At 42.7% G+C, this 20328-nt stretch overlaps 1 long non-coding RNA gene across 1 annotated transcript in view; it reads right to left on the bottom strand.

Annotated features, from left to right (window-relative positions):
* Positions 1–2083: 2083 nt before the first annotated feature.
* LOC142363808 (uncharacterized) overlaps positions 2084–20328 on the bottom strand; it is a 33098-nt gene continuing 14853 nt past the window's right edge. The window contains exons 5-7 of the long non-coding RNA XR_012765985.1: positions 10797–10905; positions 3795–3869; positions 2084–3314 (exon numbers count right to left, since the gene is read on the bottom strand). This is a non-coding gene — a long non-coding RNA (uncharacterized LOC142363808). The remainder of the gene's footprint in view (positions 3315–3794; positions 3870–10796; positions 10906–20328) is intronic.

Here is a 20328-nt window from a genome sequence, read left to right as displayed (position 1 = left end):
CTGAGTGAGCATTTCCAAAAAGAAGCAGGGTGGAGAACTTTCAGATCCTGTGTCTGCCTGGTTTAATACTTGAATGAAAAGCTCATCAGTCCAATGCAATGAATTGGGAATATCTGAAAAAAGTGTTGGAAATGCTGGTTTACAATAGGGTTTCAGTGGCTGAGTTTGAGTTCTATTTACTAAACCCCTTTTTGTTTGGTGCGCTAGGTCTCAGACAACAACATTTACATTTAAGCACCACCTTTAAAACAAAGGTCCGACATCTCTCGCTAAGGTTTTTCTGCAACGACTGTAACAATCACTGAAATGCAGACAGCATGTTTTTATTTCTAGACCACCTAGCCTATTGTATGGTAGGATTAACCTATACGCTCAATGTTTCAGAATGTAATTGTAATTTTCACCCCCTGCATTAGTCATGGACTAAATAAGGCATAATATCTGGGGTCTGTTAGCCCGTGGCTGGGGTTGCAGAGCAGATAGGTTGACTGCTTTGGTTGCGCTCATTTTGGCCTGCGTGTACTAAACTTGGAAGAGAACAGAGATTAGCACAGCCCTGTGCAAGGATGACAATCATATTTAGGAGTTACTCCACATCACGGCGTGTGGTCACACGTCCACAAAAACGCTGGAGCTTGTCTGACCTCAAAGCTCAGCAGGGTTAGACCCCAAAAGTCAGTACTTGGATGGGAGACCTCTGAGTGCTGTGGGCTTCCAGCTTAACATAAGGGGCAGGGGGGGAAGAGTCAGCCTGAGGACAAGCAGACTTTGGCAAGGGCCACCCAGAGAGGCTGTGGGCTCAGTCCTTGCAAACTTTTAAAACCCGGCTGAAAAAAGCCGTGGGCAACCAGGTCTGCATTCAGTGCTGAGCCTGCTTTTAGCAGGAGGCTGAGCTGGGTGACCTGCTGAGGTGGCATCGGATCCGAATTATTCTAGGATTCTGTGGTCTGAGGTTGAATTTTATGTATTTAGATGCATTTTTGGGGTTTTTTTGTTGATAAAGTTGCCTGCTTACTTGAGTTGACTGTAATGGTAATATTGAATAATCATGATAATTGTACCGTAAAAGAAGAGGTCACACTTTCTGGCATGAGTAGAAAAAATATTTTTCATAGATTTCTAAAGATAGCACTAATTGCTGTAAGGCTTACTTTGTTTGTGCCTAGGAAAAATTTCCACCAATTACTAATGATACACTGTAAGATACTCAACAGCCTATAAGTGAAGTAAATAATAAAAGTAATTGCAGCATTGTTTCTTAGGATAGAAGTCTTTCTATTTTTATTTTTTATTTTTCTATTTAACAAATATAAACAACCTAAAACCAGGAGTATATTTGTGACAGAAGCAGAGTGGGCTGGAGTATTCTCGATTCACAGAAATTGCATGATCAAAGAAAAGCATTGCTTTCCAGGATTCATCCACAGCTAAAAAGTTTGGTCTAGTCATGTGGGGCTTAAAGCTCCTTGTTTCACTAACAATATAGTAGTTCTTTTTTTAGCTGGAAAAACAATTGTCAGGTGTTTTGAGAGCACATGTTTTTCTTTTTAGTCACTGATCCTTCAGAATATGTAAATACTCAAGCAAGTCCAAACTTTTCCATTTCTCCGTTGCTGAAAAGGACTAATTCATTGCCCCCTTGGTTATTCTGAAGCCCCAAATGGTAGTGTTGAAGGGTTTGAAAATGTGGTAAGTCTGATGTTTTCCAAATATTGGAAGAATATACTTTTGTGCCTTACATAAAGGATTGCCTGTTGTAGTCTTGAAATTCTTCAAAAATAAAGTAATACGGGGGAGACTCTTTTCAGTGACTGAATATAAGTGCATATTTTTGAAATATATTTAATACTATTGCAAAAATAGGTTTTATGCATGTTGAGGCTTGAAATAATACATTTATTGAGATTAAAGAAAAATTGCTGATGAATTCATGACTACAATCTTTCTCTAAAAGTATGTCATGGCAAAGTGGAAGAAAATGGAAAGCATTTTTATTCAGTGATATAAATTAGCTCTCCAATATTTCTTGTTTTAACTTTACTAAGTAAAATCAACTTCAGATGCAAAAATTAATCAACTCTAGTTTTTCCTCTATGAAAAATCTCAACTTTTGAAGGAAGGAGTTTCTGCAAGGTTAAGGCTTGGCCAATGGCTGTGTATGGATTATTATCTGACGAGTTCTGTTTTCCAAAGGGCCAACAGCGGGTAGGCACGTGCTCCAGCAGTCTTTCAGTAGGACATGGGCAATGTCCCTTCTACATAGTATCTTATGCTCATTTCTACCTTAAATGAAACCTCATAAAACTATTTTCCTTGTATAACCAGGTTTGGACTGAATGCAGAAATGTGCTGATAATTGGATATGTGAAGGCAAGTGCCAAAAGCTGGTAGCACTTTGCGTTCTACAGCTTTGTAGCTCATCAGATTGCTAACTTTTCTTTACTTCATATTGGTGAGTGCAAACATGAGTACATGGTATTTTTCTCACTGTGGGATTCTTGTGTGGGCCAAGGAGTTCTTGCTGCATGGAGATTTTGCCCTGCATAAGCTACAAATCTCCTTCAAAAAAACATGCTGGAGAAAGTGGTTGTCACTGGCCCCCCCTCTCCTGTCCAGCTCATAACAGGGGCAGAAATAAGGGGAAGGGAATAAGCTGGGAAGGGAAGGTGTGTGAGCAGGCAGGCAAGCTGGCTTTGAGGACAGAGGGGCTGGATTTTTACTTCAATTTAGGTATTTTGCAGCTGCGCTGCTCCTTAGTGGTGCCTGTCGGTTGGAGCTCACTTTTGCAGGGACTATGAATTCTCGTCCTGGAGCAGCGATCTTCGCCAGTAGGCATGTTTTGCTGGTTACTTATAGCATTAATTAGTCTTAATGGCTACAGGAAGACGTTGTTGAGAGGAATGTGCTGGTTAGGTGGATTATCTGCAGCAATGGCAAAGTACTTCAGGGCGAGGCTTGGTGGAAAAGGCTGGGTTCCAAGGGGAAAATAATGGTTTGCATCGTGTAATTAAGAGGTGTATCACCAAGTATACACCCACTGAAGGTGAATTAGGGAGGCTTTTGGATAGATTAATTCTGGCATTTCATATTGTGCAACTTTTTTTTGCATTTTTTTTATATAATGTATTTAAACAGCACACAAAATACATATTTAATCTGAATCTGTACAGAAAAGACTGTAATAAATTGTCTCTCTGCTCAGAAGGTACTGTTTTAAATCAATCTGGGAACTGCAGCTGCTATGAAAGTCAGTAGCTTTCTTCGTAGGAGTTGCATCTGGTAAAGGTGCCACAGCAATGTTCTGTAACATTTACCTATAGGAAGGGACATGAAGACAATTAGATATTTAATCACAGTTCTTCAAAGAACACGAACAGAAATTCAGACTTCTAAATACCTTTTGGGATCCATTCTTTACTTTCTGCTTAAATTAGGCTACACCCAGGCTCCGGAACCTGGGGACAGTTTTTAGGCTTCCCGGCCGAGTGCATTTCCCAATGTATTTTGAGGTAAGTCAAGGCGAGACCCCAGCAAACACCAGCAGTCGCAGTCTGCCTTGCTCACACCAAAAGCCAGCTGGGAGCCATCTGACACCAACACGAAGCGTATCGGCTAATATCTTGGCAAATGAGTGTAAATGTCCCTTATGGGCAGCTTCTCTGCATTGAGGCTATAGCCACCTTCTTCCAAAAGTCAGGGACTTGTGCTGACAGCAGAACCAATTGAAGTATTCAGGTTACCACTGATCTGCAACGAGATGCTTTCAACATATTTCACTAACTCTTAAGACCCACCTATTCCGTGGCCAGCTCAGCTTGCTTTCCGTGCTGGAGGTTGTGTCACTGCGCATGTTTTTCTTAAAACACACCCTGAAGGAACAATATGCACAGGATTATATTAATATTGACAAAAAAGAATTAACATGCATTCTATCATTAACTTCCACCAAAGCAGATTTTGTCAGAGGGATCATGTGTGAAAGTCCTTAATTATAGTGACTTTCGCCAGAAGCATTCTTTCCTCCCAGAAGAGTGTGCCTAGATACACTTGCACAATAACCACCTGTTTTTTGTAGGATACTCAAGTAATAACCCTTGAAAAAGAGCAACTAATGCCCAACATATTAAAGTAAAGCAGGATTAACTAATTATTTACTACCTTAGAAGCAATTTGTATTTACAGTAAAAGTACCAGATATTTAAAATTCTAGCACTGCTGTTGAGATGAAAGGGGGAACAGTCTGCTTAGGGTCATTTGTCTTAAAGTTAACTTGAGCTGGTTTCATTGTTTACTAGATTAGGCGAGATGTATTTCAGCTGATAAATAAAGAATGGAGGTTTTGCCAGATGATGCACTTTTTCTAAATCATGATTGACTCTGAAAGGTTTTGCTTTGCTGCTTATGCAGTTTTTCAATTACGCAGCCTGTCTGAGACGAGCTTTGACCAGCTTTGCAATGAGATGTGATTACCTTCTACTGCTCTATTTAACTGCAAAAATTGCTGTGAGCTGCAAATCCACTCACGTGATGAAGTCCAGACTGAGCTATTGTCAGAGCTATGGAGGGAAACTCCACGGAAGCCAAGAGATTGCTTCACTTGTTCTGCACCCTTTCGAAGAGGCAGGGAAAGAGCAGATTTTGCCCATCAGTGTAGAACAAGGTGGTGTCAAGAAGAACAAGGCGGTAGCCTGTGGAAATTATATTACTCAGAAAACTGTCAAATAATTTTAAACTGAGAAAACATGGTAAAATTGCATGGGAGTTGCATGTGAAGGGCTGACTTCGATATGTTTTGAATTCGACTAGGGTAAAGGAAAACAGAATTTTCCAACACCTCACACTTGAATGAGAATTTATTCCCTAGCATACCATAGATTTCTACCCCAATGATTTTTGCCAGAAATATTGTGAATTTGTGTTTTTTAAAGACTTGTTACATCTAGAGTTTTAGCGTCTCCCATAATCATGCAGGCCTCTAAAGCTTATTGGAATATATTAATGGGTTTTCATTCCTGTTTCCTCTTTTTTGTTAAAGCCCTCTTGGTTTACAGTGGTTGTCAGGAAGAGCCTGTGCTTGTCTTATCACCAAAGAAGTTGTGCTTTTTTTCCTCTCTCATCACAAAGAGGAGAAAAAGTATACTTTGGTATAGTTTTATGCAACTGTACAGCAGTATCTACAATGGGAAAGACAATTTTTCCTAGTGACCAGCTGCCTGAAACCAGCAGTGCATAAACACATCCATTCACCCAGATAATAATTTTCCCCGATTTGATTTAACACACTTCATTGAGGTTATTATGCTTGTAAAAGAGCAACAATATACAAGTGAATCAGGCCTTAGGCCTTGATTTCGATCCAAGCAATAAAAGCAAATTAAGAAATTCAGAGAACAAAACAGTGGGCAAAGAACTGGAACCAAATCACTTCTGGAGGGAGATTTAGGACTGAATCCTGCAAAGAAAAACTTGCTCTGGCCCTGATCCAAAGCAGTACTCAAGTCTTAACTCCATCAGCAATTTCACTAAAGCCAAGTGTCTGCCTAAGTGCTTTGTAGACTGGGGCCAGCCATTTGCAGGACTGAACTCTCACAGAAATGATCTTGGTCAAGTGGTGAGGACTGGTAATGAGCTGAACTTGTGAGAGAGAGAGATAAGGAGCTGGCTGTGGGCATATCAACGGGTTGATGAAGTCAAGCGAGGATCAGTAGGGAAGTTGTAGCAAAACCTACTGAAAGAAAATAGCTTTACTATTATTGAAACATTTTCGACTTTTTTTTTCCCAATTAAAATAGTTTCTAAATAGGTTTTGAAACAACACAGTGTTTTTGAGAACTGAAAATTTTAGTTGTGGCAAAATTCCTTTTTTGCCCTCAAACTTTCCATCCAAATTTGTCAGGTCAGAAGTTAGAACCAGAATTGAGGCAGATGAGAATGCCTCCACATTTGCTCTCTGGATGTAGAGGTTATTGCTTGGCTTTCTTCTCAGATAAACACCTCTGCCATCAGTTTAGTTATCTGAGTGGTACACGCCATGCTTCCGTTTGCACGGTTGTGAAGATGCTGTCACTGACAGTCAGTTTAATGGCACATGTATATAAATGGTATATGTAATATATTCTTAATTATTTTCCATCGGCATACTGACGCAACCTATATCATACCCAGTTCCTTGCAGATTGCTGTTCCTTGAGCTGAAATCTTTACCGAACCAGTTAAAATGATGATTGTTCCACGGTTAGTTGCCTTTTCAGGTAGGCAAGAGGGAGGTATTTTGGCTGTGGGGGAGAAAGGCAGCGTCTGAACAGTGAATTTCTTTTCATAAGTCAAGTGTGCCTGTGGCAACGTCAGTGGAGACGGAAACAGACTGTGGATAACTGCTTGGCGCTGAATGTCGGGTAGGTAAAACCATTCACTGCTAAGCGAGGTGGGAGAACAGCCCAGAGCCATCCTGAAGCCAGCCAGCCTGCCTTGGGGGGTGACACTGAGGACACTGATCTGGGGAAGCCTGGATTTGCAGCTGAGTGGCCAGGTCTGCCTGCGATCTCCCCCCGCTAAGGCCAGGCTGCGTTTCAGCAATGGGACCGGTCTGCTGGGGGGGGACAGTGACTGGCTGCCTCCTCCCATAGCTGGGCTTTCAGTGGGTTTGTGTCCTGCAGGGCCAGTTATGCTGGGTGCTCGCTCTGGGACTGCTGCGTTTTGGGCTCTGCATGCTCCTTTCCAAACCAAATGTGATAAAAATTTACCTTGTAGGGAGTAATTTGTGCAAATAACCAAGGAATCCAGAGCTCGTACGTGGGTCAGAGTTCAGCTTCGAGTTTCAGCTCACGCTTGCTGGCTCACGACAAACTGGTTTAGAACTCCTCAAGCTTCCCAAGTTTTGCATTAGGAATCCAATTTATTTTTTTTTTCCTTGGATGTTTGGATCTGGGACTGTGGTTTGTACAATTTGAGACAGGATATTCAGATCCAGACATAGAGTTTAAATCTAGATTTAATCTGAGCTGTCTCTAGTTATGAGCACATGTAGAGGAAGAGAAACAGCATAAGGAAGGTGACTAAATTCCTCAGTGCTCCAAAAGTGTTCATGTTTAGTTTCATTTGTATTTGGACAGAGTTTTGAAATAATTTTCAAATTGTTTAAACAGACTGCCTCATTATGTCTTAATCTAAACTGGACATCTTTCTAAGAAGATGTTTTTAAAAGCACTGCTATAAACTAAATATAAATTACTGATGTGAGGCAGGAATTGCTAATTCAGAATCTATGGCTTCGCATTTTAGCGTTTCCACTGGATGATATACTGGCTGATCATTAAGATGATTAAGAGGAAGACACGAATGAAAGTAACTGCAGATGGTCCTCAAGCTGCTGGAGTGCTACATCCAGATTTCAGATAGACCTCCGGCTGTTTAGGCTCTCATGCAAAGCAAAGGTTGCCCCAGAAATGACTTTTACTGCAAGCCCCCCACGAGACTTTGACCACCCAAATACCTACTAAGAAAATTTCTGCAGCATGCCACTTCATTTTCATTTATGCCACACTTCATTATATACAGTAAATAAGTGAACACCAACAAGAGTCCTTTTGTCTACTACCCCACATGGGAATCATCTAACATTAATAGGGAAGATGTGCTTTTGGAGTCCAACCAAGCTGGTAGTAGTCCTTCTACATTTGCTTTTCCTTAAGAAAATGCAGTTCATGCCCTTTCCCACTGAATAAATGGTTCTAATTATCCGAAACATTTTGCATTTCTTCCAGTGTTTAATTACTGGCTTCCAAAACGCCTGGACTTGGAACAAAGTCTTGAGGCTTTGCATGACCACTGCCGTTGCTCTTATCTGACTTAATCTTGCCCACCCCAGGGATAATTTACAGCTATTTGATCTGTTATGTAAATTACATCCAAGGTTATTGACCTATAGTCTCATGCAGTCCCACTTGCTCATGCAGGATATTCCAGGGTTGCTTTAGCTCAATTGAGCAATAATATTTTCTAAAAGTAGTCCCAGTGAAACTAGTAGGGATGGCTGTGTTAAAGTACCAAAGTCCAACTTGGGATAATGCTGCTTTCTTGATCAAAACACCTGCCAGGTAAATTCTGCAGCTGGTAAAAACAAAATAAAATATAGTAATAAAAAACACCATTAGAGCCTGTATCATTAGCAGCATTTGTAAAAAGGAAATCTGCGTTTCTCTGAAAATCTGTGATTTTTTACAATGGCTCAAAAGACTGAAGGATTCATATAGACCATCCTACGACTTTTACCTGTTCCTTGCTCAGGACGGGAGAGGATCCTCAAGCAAGCACTTGGGTAAAAATGCTCCAGAAGTGGCTGCCTCCCTGTGCTCTGATGGCTTGAGGCACACTGGGGTTAATCATACACTCTGCAGTAAGTGGAAAACCGTTTGCCTCTTGGGTGTTTAGTTTTGAAATTACTATTCGTTCTGCACAAGACGCTAAAAAGAAGGGTGTCATCCCAGGGTACAATCCTGGTTTGTTTCTTTCCGCAGTTAGCTGAATAACTTGATATTTTCAGAAACTTAACTCGGATTGACTTATGAAGATGAAAGCGTATTTAGGGGTATAATCCATCTCCACATCTGAGAAACTGTGTAAAACCAGTGAGAAGGAGCTCTGCAGCAAGAGTCACATGCACTCCTTAAGCCTGACGCTGACAGTGACTCCTCGGCTGGTACCATGTGACCTTGTAAAGGCTCGTAATGGAAAGAGCAAGAAACATCTCCTGACTCTAAAAATCTAGTTTACAATTTCAGTCTGTGACAAATTAACTGCTTTGTTACAGTCTCCGTATCCAACCGCGTTTGAATCCCAACAAAGGCAAAAAATGCAAGCACGTCTGCCTGGCACAAAGCGTGAAAGTAAGCAACATGCCTCTGCTCACCTCTGGCTCACCGTGCCGGCGCTGAATTCAAGAAACACAGAATCTGAGATATATGTAAGAATGTATTGGAAGCGGCATCAAAGCATTGTCTTGATCACCATCATCCATTCACAGTCTTACACAGTGCAGTAATGCATATTTTCTTGCTTATTCGTAGGTTTGTAGTTTGACCCATGAGAATTATTTTTATCTCTTGCGGAGATCGGGGGGAGTAGACAGGCTGCGCTAGAGCTTTGATATATTAGCTGATTAGAGCTTCTGGCAGCCGTCAGGATGGAGTTTCTCAGCAGCAAGTTCTCCAGAGGATTTCTGAGGGTGGGATTACTGTTTAGTTTTTTTCCTGATCACAGTCCTGCTGCTAACAGAGTGTGTGAAACAAAAGTTCAAATGTTGGCATATTCTCCTATGGGATAGCAATATTCAGTGTATCATTTCCATATCTGAAATAAGCTACATGATGATATTTTTTTCTGATCTGTGGTGTATGGTACATCCAGAAGAATCACAGTCTGTGGTTACTTGTCTAGTTATTAGTGATTCTGTACTGCTTTTCCCAAGCTCGTGCAAATTAATGTAAAAAAAAAAAAATCACAGAAGAGATGTGATTTCTTTTCTATGAAAACAGGGTATCAAGAATTGAGAAAGCCGGAATTCCTGCTACCTCGGATGCCTGAGTTAGAAGTATAGTCATCGTTCAGCTCTGATACAGTCCTTGTAGAAAGATTAACATCTGAATTTTCTCCAAAAATGCTAGTTGTCTCCATTGACAACAGAAGGATCCTACTGTAACTTGGTTCTTAAATTCAATACTTAAATTTGGAAGAGATTAGTTATTCCCCTCCTAGCTGTTAGTACCTTCTGGGGCTTCTCTTCCTCGAAAGCTTTGAAATCTTTAACAGAAGTATAACTCTGATTACCTTCCACCACGGTTTGGAACTGGGTATGGACCTTGCAAGTCTGGTAAGCCACCAGGAGACTGTGAAGAAACAGTGTCTTTCAGACAGTTTGAAATAGATTCAAAGTAACCAAAATGCAGACCCTGCACTGCATCCTCTTACCAGTCCCACAACACACGCGTGTTGACTGAGCATTCTTTGTAAGGCAGTGCTCTTCCCTGCACACGTAATATTAGGTTTAGGACAATTTTAAAAGGGTTTGAGAGATTTTAAAATAATCTTTTGCTCGCTGTGGAAGTTGATCACAAGCTGTGAGTGCTGTTTTCTCTCCAGTGCTTCCCTTGAAGAAGGTGGAAATTTCCTTCTCTCAGCTAGCCGAGTAAGAGAGCCGGGGTCCCGAGCTGCGCGCGATCTTTGCAGCTTCCAGTGGCGGTGTTACAGCGGAGCAAAAGCTCTTTTCCACCTCCCAGCTCCCTGTTTCTCATTACAATGTGTTGCCAGAATTTCTGCAGGAATTCACAATGTTGTCATCTTCCCTTGCTGCTCTCCTCAGAGTCCCGCCTAGAGACTTTTAGAGGAAGCGGCGCTGCCTTTCCACCTTCTTGCGTGCCCCCTGAGTGACGGGGTCCCAGCCAAGGGCACGGCCGCGGTGCCCACGCCTGCCTCCCCAGCCCTCTGAGCCACGCACGGGCACCATCCCATGTAGCTGCCACCACGTCGCCCATCCTGGCCATGCCAGAGCTGCAGGCGGGCAGCTGCCTCGTGCTTCCCAAAAAATGTGGTTCCTCTCGTAACCATATTTTTTGTGTGGTTTGGAGGGAGAAGCAGGAGGAGCACCCCGGCTAAGCTGGCCTCGGCGCTTCCTCTGCCCCAGCCAGTGGGGCTGAAAGGCTCAGGACTCTCTGGGTGGGGGTCGGCGGGTAGGGTGCGATAAGGTGTGCCCACAGACACCGCAGCCACGTTGCTGCCTTTGTCGTTTATAGCTTCTGTACCTTTGATTGGCATGGTGATGTAGAAAGCTGAACCTGTATGCAGCTCAACAGGGATCAACGCCACCTTATGGGTTGATGATGAGGGGTAGGAGGACTTGTTATCTCCCATCTGTGGAGAAAAAAGAGGAATAGAAATTATGAATTCTATCTCGTCCTTGTAGCAGTATTGAAATATTGAGGCTTCTGGAATAAAACTTTGGCCTGAAGGAGTTTTAAACATATTGAACCTAGAGTGGTAATTTACCTCCTCTGAACCTGCCAAGGTCGACCAAGTATTGGCCACAGAAAAGACCGAGCAGAGAATACCGTGAAATCTAATTCTTCCGTACTCCAAAAACTTTATCACTCTAGAAAACGTGCCGAGGAAAGCCGGTAAATGAGGGAAAATGGGCTAGGAAAGGCACAAGTATCAGCAAATTGGAAGTGAACCTGGCGCTGGGACGTGTCTGACGGCGGGGGAAAAATGAACCAGAAGTGATGTAAGAAACGGCAAACAGGGGCGAGGAGGGGACGGCTGTGCTGCATCTCCGGGCACGGCGTGTGGCGATATCCCGAAAGCCGGTCCCGCATTGCCACCTGCGGGTGGCGGCGGGGACAGGCGGAGGGGTGGGATGTAAAATACCGACTTAAGGGAGAGGAATCGTTAACCTTCCATTCCTTCCTTCGGCCAGGTGAATTTCTGCTTCTGGCTTTAGCTGGCTATTTGGAGGTAGACGCCGCTCCCTTTTGCAGTGCCAGATTCCCAGTAGCCCCGCTGGCTTCCCTGGGTTATACCTGCAGGGAATTTTGGCTTCGGGCGAGTTATGCCAGAAGAGAATTTGCCAGTTATTGACATGTCTCTGGCTGAGAGCGGTCACTCACCGTAGCTAAAAATTACGTTCAAGGGGAACCTACATTTCAGCAAAAGGTAAATTTAGCTGATATACCTGTTTATTCAATGGTGGTGTGTTTAAATGCAGATTTTCAGTAAATATTTCTGTTTCTTCCTAGTTTTGTTCACTAATCATACATTCTGATTGTAGAACATAAGTTGTTTCTATGCCTCCATTCTTATGAAATATGAGAATGAACCGTGAGATAAAATAATTACAAAGCAAAATGCTTCATTGGTATACAGACGCTGTATTGGACCTGTTCTGTGTGTGTTTGTGCCTATGGAGAAGCCAAAGTGAGAGGACGATAATGCATTTAAAGGCTGCAAATTCAAGAAATGGGCAGCACTGCATCTCCTTGTGTTCCATTTGTGCAGGTGCAGCACGGTTGGCTGGGGTCACTGGAGAGGGTCACTACCGAAGATGCAATGTATAGTATCCTGCTAGTTTTCAGGAGGCTACCTTCCCTCCATGGGGTGTGCAGGGAAATTAATAAATACTCATGTTGATTTCGCTGGATCTGTGCTGACTTCATTCAGCTGAAGGTCTGGAATCTGGCATGAAAATCCGTATTGCTTGGCAAGTGTTTTGTTGACCAGGCTTTTCTTCTGGGGAGAACAAAGGAAGCAGATGGAAAGCTTGCAGAGCGTGTTGCCTGGATGCAGGATGACGGGCGGTCAGCTGCAGCAGGAGAGCTGCTGGCGTGACAAAAGGTGAGGTGGCAAGGTGGCCGACGCTGCCTCTGTCAGTGGGTGCTGCGAAAACAACCCTAAAAAGATCTTGCAGTATTACGTACACGTTGCTTTTCTGGGAAAAATTGAAGTAGAAATTTGTCGTGTTCTGCCCTATGGGTGATAAGGTACCTGCCACGTAGCCCAAGGAGGGGTGGGAGAGGGCTTGTCTCGTGCTTCCCACTACCGCTCGCATCCCTCCCCAGCTGACTTGTCAAGCTGCTGGCTCCCTTTCCAGGCCGGCTGTGCCTGTGACCTGCCGGGCTAGAGGGAACTGGGATGCAAAGGGTGGAGGCTGCACTAGTTACACCAGCATTGGCTCCCACTGCTTTGGGGAGCACCAGGTTTACTTCTCGCAGAGAAAAACATACTTTACAGGCCAGATGCCACATAATTCTTCCTTTCCTTTATCTGTCCTCTCCTGTTCATTTAAAGTGATTTTCATTTCTTCTTGAGCTGATGGTGAGATAACAAAGATTAGAAGCCAACATAATTTGATCCACACCCAGATACTCACTGTTATCCCCTGCTTAACGGATGACCATAAAGTCTTTATAATTTACAGATGAAACAGCAAAATGTATGTGCAAATTGTGATTATTGCTATTGTTGTTGTTAGGCTATATTATCTTTCATAGTGCTGAACTGTGAATTATAAAGTATTACAAAGCTGCTCTGTAAAATATTGATTTTCTTAATAAAATAATGTGCATGGGGAGGTACCAAGAATTAGGTAAGTATGACCATAGGACAGGTAAGCTGTTCCTACCAGGTACAGTAAATGGTTTCTGGCATTTAAAGGTTACATGCAGCTCACATTGTGGTCAAGAACAAACCTACAAAAACTTCTTTTTACACTTTGAAAATTGAGCAGGAGGAATTTTTCTCCTGTAGGCCTTTTAAAAGATTATTTGCTGTGCCTCTTCCAGCTGTGAAAAAATACGTTTGAGAGAAATAGATGATTTTTTGGGGATATTCATTATGAATTTGAGAAATATTAATTAGGAGTGGACTTATTTTTTTTTTCTGTTCTTTCAGATGCAGGTGGGGATGGGAAAGAAGGGTCTGCTGTGCAAGAAGATATGAATTAGAATTCCAACACTATATTTTAATCCAAATGTAATACTGGATTTCTCCACATTCAGAACTTCGAAGGTTTTCCTGAACACATCATTGCTCATAGAATATAGGGGTTGTAGGTTATGCTAACTGAAATTACTTCTGCTTAGACTATCCGTTGCAATGTGTTGTGAAAAACATGTACTTCACGTATTTGTTCTGGAATGTAAGCATGTGGGACAAAATCAGAATGAACTGAAAAATCTCATTCTAAAATATAGGACTTCAGAGTTATCTAATCTTCCTCTTTCTGTGCTCTCTGGTTTGCTTCACAATTTGTGTCTTGAGATTCTCTGTGGGACATGAAATATTTCTTGGCTGATTTCGGAGCAAAGCCATCGGATTGATGTTGGCTGTATCATTTGCAGGTGTACGTTGGTATGTTCCTATCAGACTGTAGAGGGTTTTTTAGAATTGTGCTCCTGCAATTTCTTAACTCTGTTCATTTGTCTCTCTTTTCTTCCTTGGAAGGCCATGGTTGTGCTCACGCTCGCTAAAAAGATGCAAAGCCTGGTAACACCACTGTAGGCCAAGGAGAAGCAAATGGGGCCATGCTGTTGCTTCAGCCTTTGCTTTAGTTTCACTTCTGCTGCATCCTGTGAACTGTGATATGTAAACCTCTGTTGGCCATAAATCCCCAGCCTTGTCAGAATGAGGGCAGATCACAAAAGGGAAAGGCAGGGTAGGATGCATTTTAATGTTTTTAAGCTTTGCGGAGGACATCTGGCCTACGGCGATTTGCTTAAAAGAGGATTAATTGTAATGCAAACTCAGGAAGAATGGGGATTCTTTCATGACAAGTGTCAAGTATACAGGAAATGTATTGTTTATGGGAGCCCGTGGAGTCAAAACAGAATTATAAAACCTTTCCAGGATCTCCCCAATGTTTCCAAATGCTTCAGAGAAATCCATTATATTTGGAGAATTTTCCCAGCAGGAATTCTTCATGTAATAGAGTTTTGTCCGCAATGTCTTCCATTTTAATAAAGAGCTTCTTTGAAATCCAAAGTTACAGCAAATGAAGTGAGGCTAAATTGTGCTTGCCGTACGCACAGAAGTGCTTTGCACAAGCACAGTTTTGTCAGCAAATAGGCTGGTACGTGTGAGATGAGAGTGTTTGTGCCATGTAACCTTGTTCCAGCTTGTTTGTTGCAGATAGACATCAACATGGACGCACAACTTCATTCCTGTGGACGAACATCTGCAGCCCCACAGCCTTCCTGCCTGAGGGAGGACTCGCTAACCCCAAGCGCATCTACCTGGCGAGCTGGAGGCTGGTATAGAGATATCCAAGCCAGAAGACATCCCAGCCAGGGTGCATTTCCAATGTGGGCTGTGAGTGCAGCCCAGCCATTTTTTGTGACGCATGGTGTTCAGACTGACAAACCTGCCCCAGAAGAGCCTTTGGCTGTGGTGCTGCAGATGGACATAGGGACGGATTCACCAAGTGAATCAGAGCTGTGATACATTTTCAGAAGGGTGACACTGCACCAATTAGATTTTCTAATAACAAGAGCACTCACTAGGTTTGAAAATGAAATCCTGAGACAGAAAAGTGCTGATTTCAGAACAATGTGGAGGTCAGCTATTACAGTCTTTGTATGAAACAAATATTGGATACCAATAAAGAAATGACATTACACTCTGAAATATTAGAGACTTTGGCTTTTTGTTCTGAGAACGCGCTTTTGTAGAGCATCAGATAGGAAGGCTGTCGTATATGTTTTACAAGAAGGCTTTATTTTTCCCCATGCCATTTAGAAATGTTTTGAGAACATGAGGTTAAACACCAAGGATGTCAGGAAAGTAGTTATGTGGTCAGAAGCGCCAGGGAGAGTCCTGGGTGGCAACAGGAGCTGTATTTGCTAAAAGTCTATGTATGAAGGAGATTCAGGACAGCTGAGGTTCTTTTGGTTTTGGTTTTTTTTTTTAATTTCTCTAACTGACTGCTTGTGAGACCCAGAGCAATAAGCAAATAAAATTGACAGTTCCATAAGACAAAATCCCCAAAAGGCAGAAGGAGAGAGGTCACAGTGTTTCTACTTGCTAGTAATCTTTGTTGGATTGCTTGTTACTTTAGGTTTAGGCTTGTTTCCAAACAAAACATAAATTTAAGATGACAAATGAAAAGAAAATTGAAATAGTAAAAAATTTTCAATCACCTGAGGGTTTTGTTTTCAGGAATATAACTGCATGAATTTGCTACAGATTTGTGAATCAGATCAGCTGATAAAAATCTGTACTTTTGGCAAAATATTTTAATTTGATCTACTGTGACCTTTCCAAGTCATTTCCCCTTTCGCTGTCTCCTTTTATGTGGACATAGAAGCAGCACAACCGTATGTTCCAGCTCAAAAGAGGGACACATACAGAGTCTGTATGTGGTAAAAGTATTGCATACTTTGCCTGCTCTTCTGACAACCTTGTGCTCACCTTGTGCTTTTGTGCCAGGTGTTTTTCCAGAGAAATGTCCTGTTGCCCTCAGAGGAGGAGCTCCTGCCTCACTGGGCCAGGACCCTTCTCGGGCATCGTGGGGTCAGCCCGGCACAGCCACCGTGTGTGGGTGCCCAGTCCAGCAGTGCTGGCTGCTGCACAGGAATAATAATAATCCCTTTCCTCAAAAGAAGTGGCTCACCTTCCATTTTGTCTGTGCTTAAGACTGGGTTCAGGGAAAAGCTCTAAATCTCTCCTTTTAAGGCACATTTTGCATCATGTCTCTTTAAAGCCTCCCGTCCACTTCCACAATCAGCTGATGGCAATTAAAAGTAATGGAGAGGGTCACTCTCCGCAGTTGCTAATGGCAGCTAATCCAATGCAGGAGAGGAAGTAAACAAGTATCTCATCCAACTGATAAAGAGCTTTTGAAGAGTTAGATCATAATTATCCAGACTAGAATTTGGCTGTGACAGTGCATTTTGCACCCCTAATCTCGTAGGAAGAGCTGTGGGATCCTTTGTAACCATGTGAGTGGTCAGGAGTTTGGTTTTGTGTCTTGTCCAAAAGAAGCTGAAAAAAAGAAAGAAGGAAGGAAAATGTGGGCACCTCCCGGTGCGCGACTAAATCAGTTGTGGTCCCTGCATGTTTTCTTACTTTCTCAGGAGCGGCTGCTTAGGATCCTTTTCACTGCCACATTTTTTCTGCTGACCGAGCTGCAGAATGATTATCAGTGTACTTGCAGACGGCTGACTTGAAGGTGGTTGATAAATCCCAAGCAGAGATTGAATGGGACATTTGGATAACGCAGCCCTTCTGCACATCTCTTGTATTTATTATTTTGACTTCACCTGCGTGGAGACACAAGTTCCCAACAAAAGTCTTCCGCTGGACTTGGTGGGGACTTCTGGGTGCTGGTCTTCCGTGGAGGAGGGTCTGAGTGCTGTGCTTTGTGCTGTTTGGAAGCCAGAAACCACTGTTGGGCCTGTGTAAGCTTCTGTCCTGGAAGGTCAGTCCCAGGAGCAGCCTGCCCCAGGCAGCTGGCTGGGTTGAGCCGTGTGGTCCCCACTGCACTGAAGGCTCGCCTGTGCCCTGAGAAAGCCTCATCACCAAAACACATCGCACACAGCCCCTACCCAAAGTATCCAGAGTCGCCGTGAAGTGGAAGGGGCTATGGGTGGTCCGAAACACAGTGGCAGGCGAAGAAGAAAGAAACAACAAGCACCTCTATTTCTGAATGGGGGCCGCTGGCCTGGGCGGTGGTGGCAGCCCCTCTGTTAACCGTGGTGCACCCTAAGCTTCTGCTGTCGGATTTGCAAAAGCAGCCCGCATCGGGCGTCCCGCACTTACTGCTGTCTGCAGGCACCAGATTGTTTCACTCCTTGCGGGTTTCCCCTAAGCTGCTTAATATTCCACTGCACCTATTTTTTTGAAGCGCAGATAAGCGTTGCTCTTTGCTGGGAAGGGCTGAGAGAGGATCTCATCATCCTCACAGCTTGAAATACATGGCAAGAGGTCCCTTTGCATAGCCGTGTTTCTTTTCCTCTATCCTATAGAAAGGATTACATTAAGGTAATATTTAGACTGAGCGCTGACGCAGGCAGAAACTGGGAATCGCTGAAGTTAAAGCTGCGTACACTGGCTTAATGCTGTTTCTCCATGGCTGGTTTTTGGCTACATAGCCTGATAGGACAGCATTTCTATTTTGCCCCTGCCCCCCAGGTAGTCAGTCAGCTCCCTACCACCTGTAATAATTGCAGTTAATTTGTCAGGCCCTCAGAAGTGATGGGGGAGAGGTTTCCCCTCTGCTGTATGAGAGGGGGCAGCTCAGCAGGGGGTGGGTCAGCAGAAGGTGATGCTTCATCTGCTCCACCCTGAGTGTAGCTCAATGGCATTTTGGCTGAAATGCTGTTCAGAGACCTGGTCTTTCTTCTCCTTTATTTTTCTGAGACTGGGCGCACAGTGGGAAGCAATGTCGCTTTGAGTGGCCCAGTTGTGCTGATGGGTTTATTGCGGGGAGCGGAGATGAGCTGCCTGCCTGCTCCCTCTGCCCTGGGAGAGGACAGAACAAGGGGGCAAGCACCCATCCGTAAGCACTGCCAAACTTCTCAGGTGCTACAGCGTTTGTCCATGCTGCAAGGCAAGATGGCCTCGCTCCATCATGGGGTCATCCCAGCTCTTCTCACTCAGGTTAGTGACGTGCTATTATGTTTATTCTAGAGAAATGTATATTAACTCCTGGGTTAACTCTGCTATTGAGAAGAAAATCCATGGTTTAGGGGTTATCTAGATTTAGAAATGTTTTACAACTTCCGTGTGCCTGAGTGCCTCAACACAGGAAGTATTGCAGATATTGTTTGGGTTTTTTGTGGTACTTATACTGGATGATATATCTTGCAGGATGAGGACCAGAAATGACACTTGAAATATGAAAAGTAGCTAAGAATGGTACTGAACTCATTTCCTTTCACACTTAGTACTTTTTTTAAAATAATGAGACTTTGTTAATTAGCAGGCTCAATGGTCTAGTCCTACTGTGTGCTCCAACATGTATTTATCTCTGAATGGAAGACTTGATTTTTTTCTTATAAGCTTAGATTTAAGCAGGTCAAATACTAGTCTAGGTTAAAAATTCAGCTGTTTTCCAGAGGAAATGTTTCTGCCCACATAGAAAAAAAACACTTTTTTAATTTCCAGTGAAAAAAAAAAAAAAAAAAAAAAAAAAGAATGAAAACATCTTGATGGGTAATTTATGTTTAGATTAATGCCCCTCCTTCTTCTTTTGTATCAGAAGTGTGGTGAGTTGTATTTACTTTGACAAAAAACATAACATGACAGCAACTAAGTAATCTGCAAGTATCCCTCCCTTGTCTTTATAACAGCAAGGTATTTTCAAAGGCTCTGTAGTAGCTTTAGTTCTCCTGTTTCTAACTGCTGAATGTTAACTAAATTGTTGTCACGGTGCTACAGCTTTTCCTGTTCAGTTTGATACCTGTCACACCAAACAGCATGAAAAGCACTGCTTGCGTGCCAGATCTGGGGCTGGACTTTACATCTCTGTGGAGAGGAGGACCATGGTTTCTCCAGGGTCTCGGAGATTAAAATACTTTTTATTACTTCTGGGAAATCAGCAAAATATTACTCTGAATAAATGATACATTTGCAACCTTAGATACATGTATGAATATTCTGGGATTTTCCTCAAGATGGAATACATTTCTTAACTCATGCAAAGTTTCACTGCGTTTGCTGTGGGAAATTACATCTTTGCCCTTGGTGGAGAATAAGAGGCTCATTTTTCTTGTACAAGTAGCCTAAGAAGAAAAATACTCCATTTTGTATATTAACAAAGGGGGGGGGGTTATTTTACTTCTGTAAAAAAGCTAAATAGTGATTTGATTTTTTTAATAAATAAATGCTTCTAAAGCACGCTATTGTGATGAGAAATAGTTAATTAGCGCTCTTCTCTAACTGAGCCTGACCATGACCTTAGCTTTAAATCAGGAGTAACTGTGTGAGTCAGCACTACTCTCTGAACTTGAAAGCAATTAGAAAAAAACAAACAAACAAACAAATGAAAACCCAGAAAAACCCTTACTTCTTCTGATTTTTAAAGGAAGTTGTTGATTTTATTGTGATTTCAGTTCCAAAACTCATGGGGGCTTCAGAACCTACTAACTGTTAACTGTGTTTTATTTTGTCTGAGTTTTGGGGGGGTTTTTTCCTATAATAATGGCACTTGTTGGTGGAGCTGCTAAATCTTTTTATGAAATGTAAAATGTTCACTAAAATCTTCATCAGTATTTCAGCAAAACCTCAAAAATCTTCTCTCTCCTTAGCCTGTCTCCTGGTGAGAATAGCCATGTGGATAAACTTTCCTTGACAGTGAGGGTTGCCCTTGGTGGTTCGCGCAGGCAGAATCACAGCCCAGCGCGGCTGGAAGGGCTCTGTGCTGTTTGCAGGGTGCCTGCCCCACGCGAGAGCTGAACCCCTCCGTGACAGCTCACTAAAAGCTGGTGAGCCTATGATAAATTACTAAAAAAGTAAAAGGTAAACGGACGTGCCTGATGTCCTTCAGTGAGAGGCGTTGTAATGTTCTGCTGTCCACAACGAGGTGTTGGTAAACTCCATTTACCTGCCTTACCTTTGCATACGCTATGACAAAACTCATAGGAATAATAATAATATTCAAAAATCTGCCTTTCTTGCCCTCAATCAAAAGTGCAAAATGGCCATTTCATCTTTGGGACTTACATTTACTGAGTCGCTTCAAAATGGCAATTTGTAAGCTCTGAGAATGTGATATTTGTATAATATTGCACACATTTGGTTAATGCTTCTTTTCAAAATTCCACAGTAACTGGTCTCAGTGATGTC

Source organism: Opisthocomus hoazin, chromosome 1 (genome assembly GCF_030867145.1).
Source record: "Opisthocomus hoazin isolate bOpiHoa1 chromosome 1, bOpiHoa1.hap1, whole genome shotgun sequence".
In the NCBI taxonomy this organism is placed as follows: domain Eukaryota; kingdom Metazoa; phylum Chordata; class Aves; order Opisthocomiformes; family Opisthocomidae; genus Opisthocomus; species Opisthocomus hoazin.
This window is presented reverse-complemented; position numbering and strand designations above follow the sequence as displayed.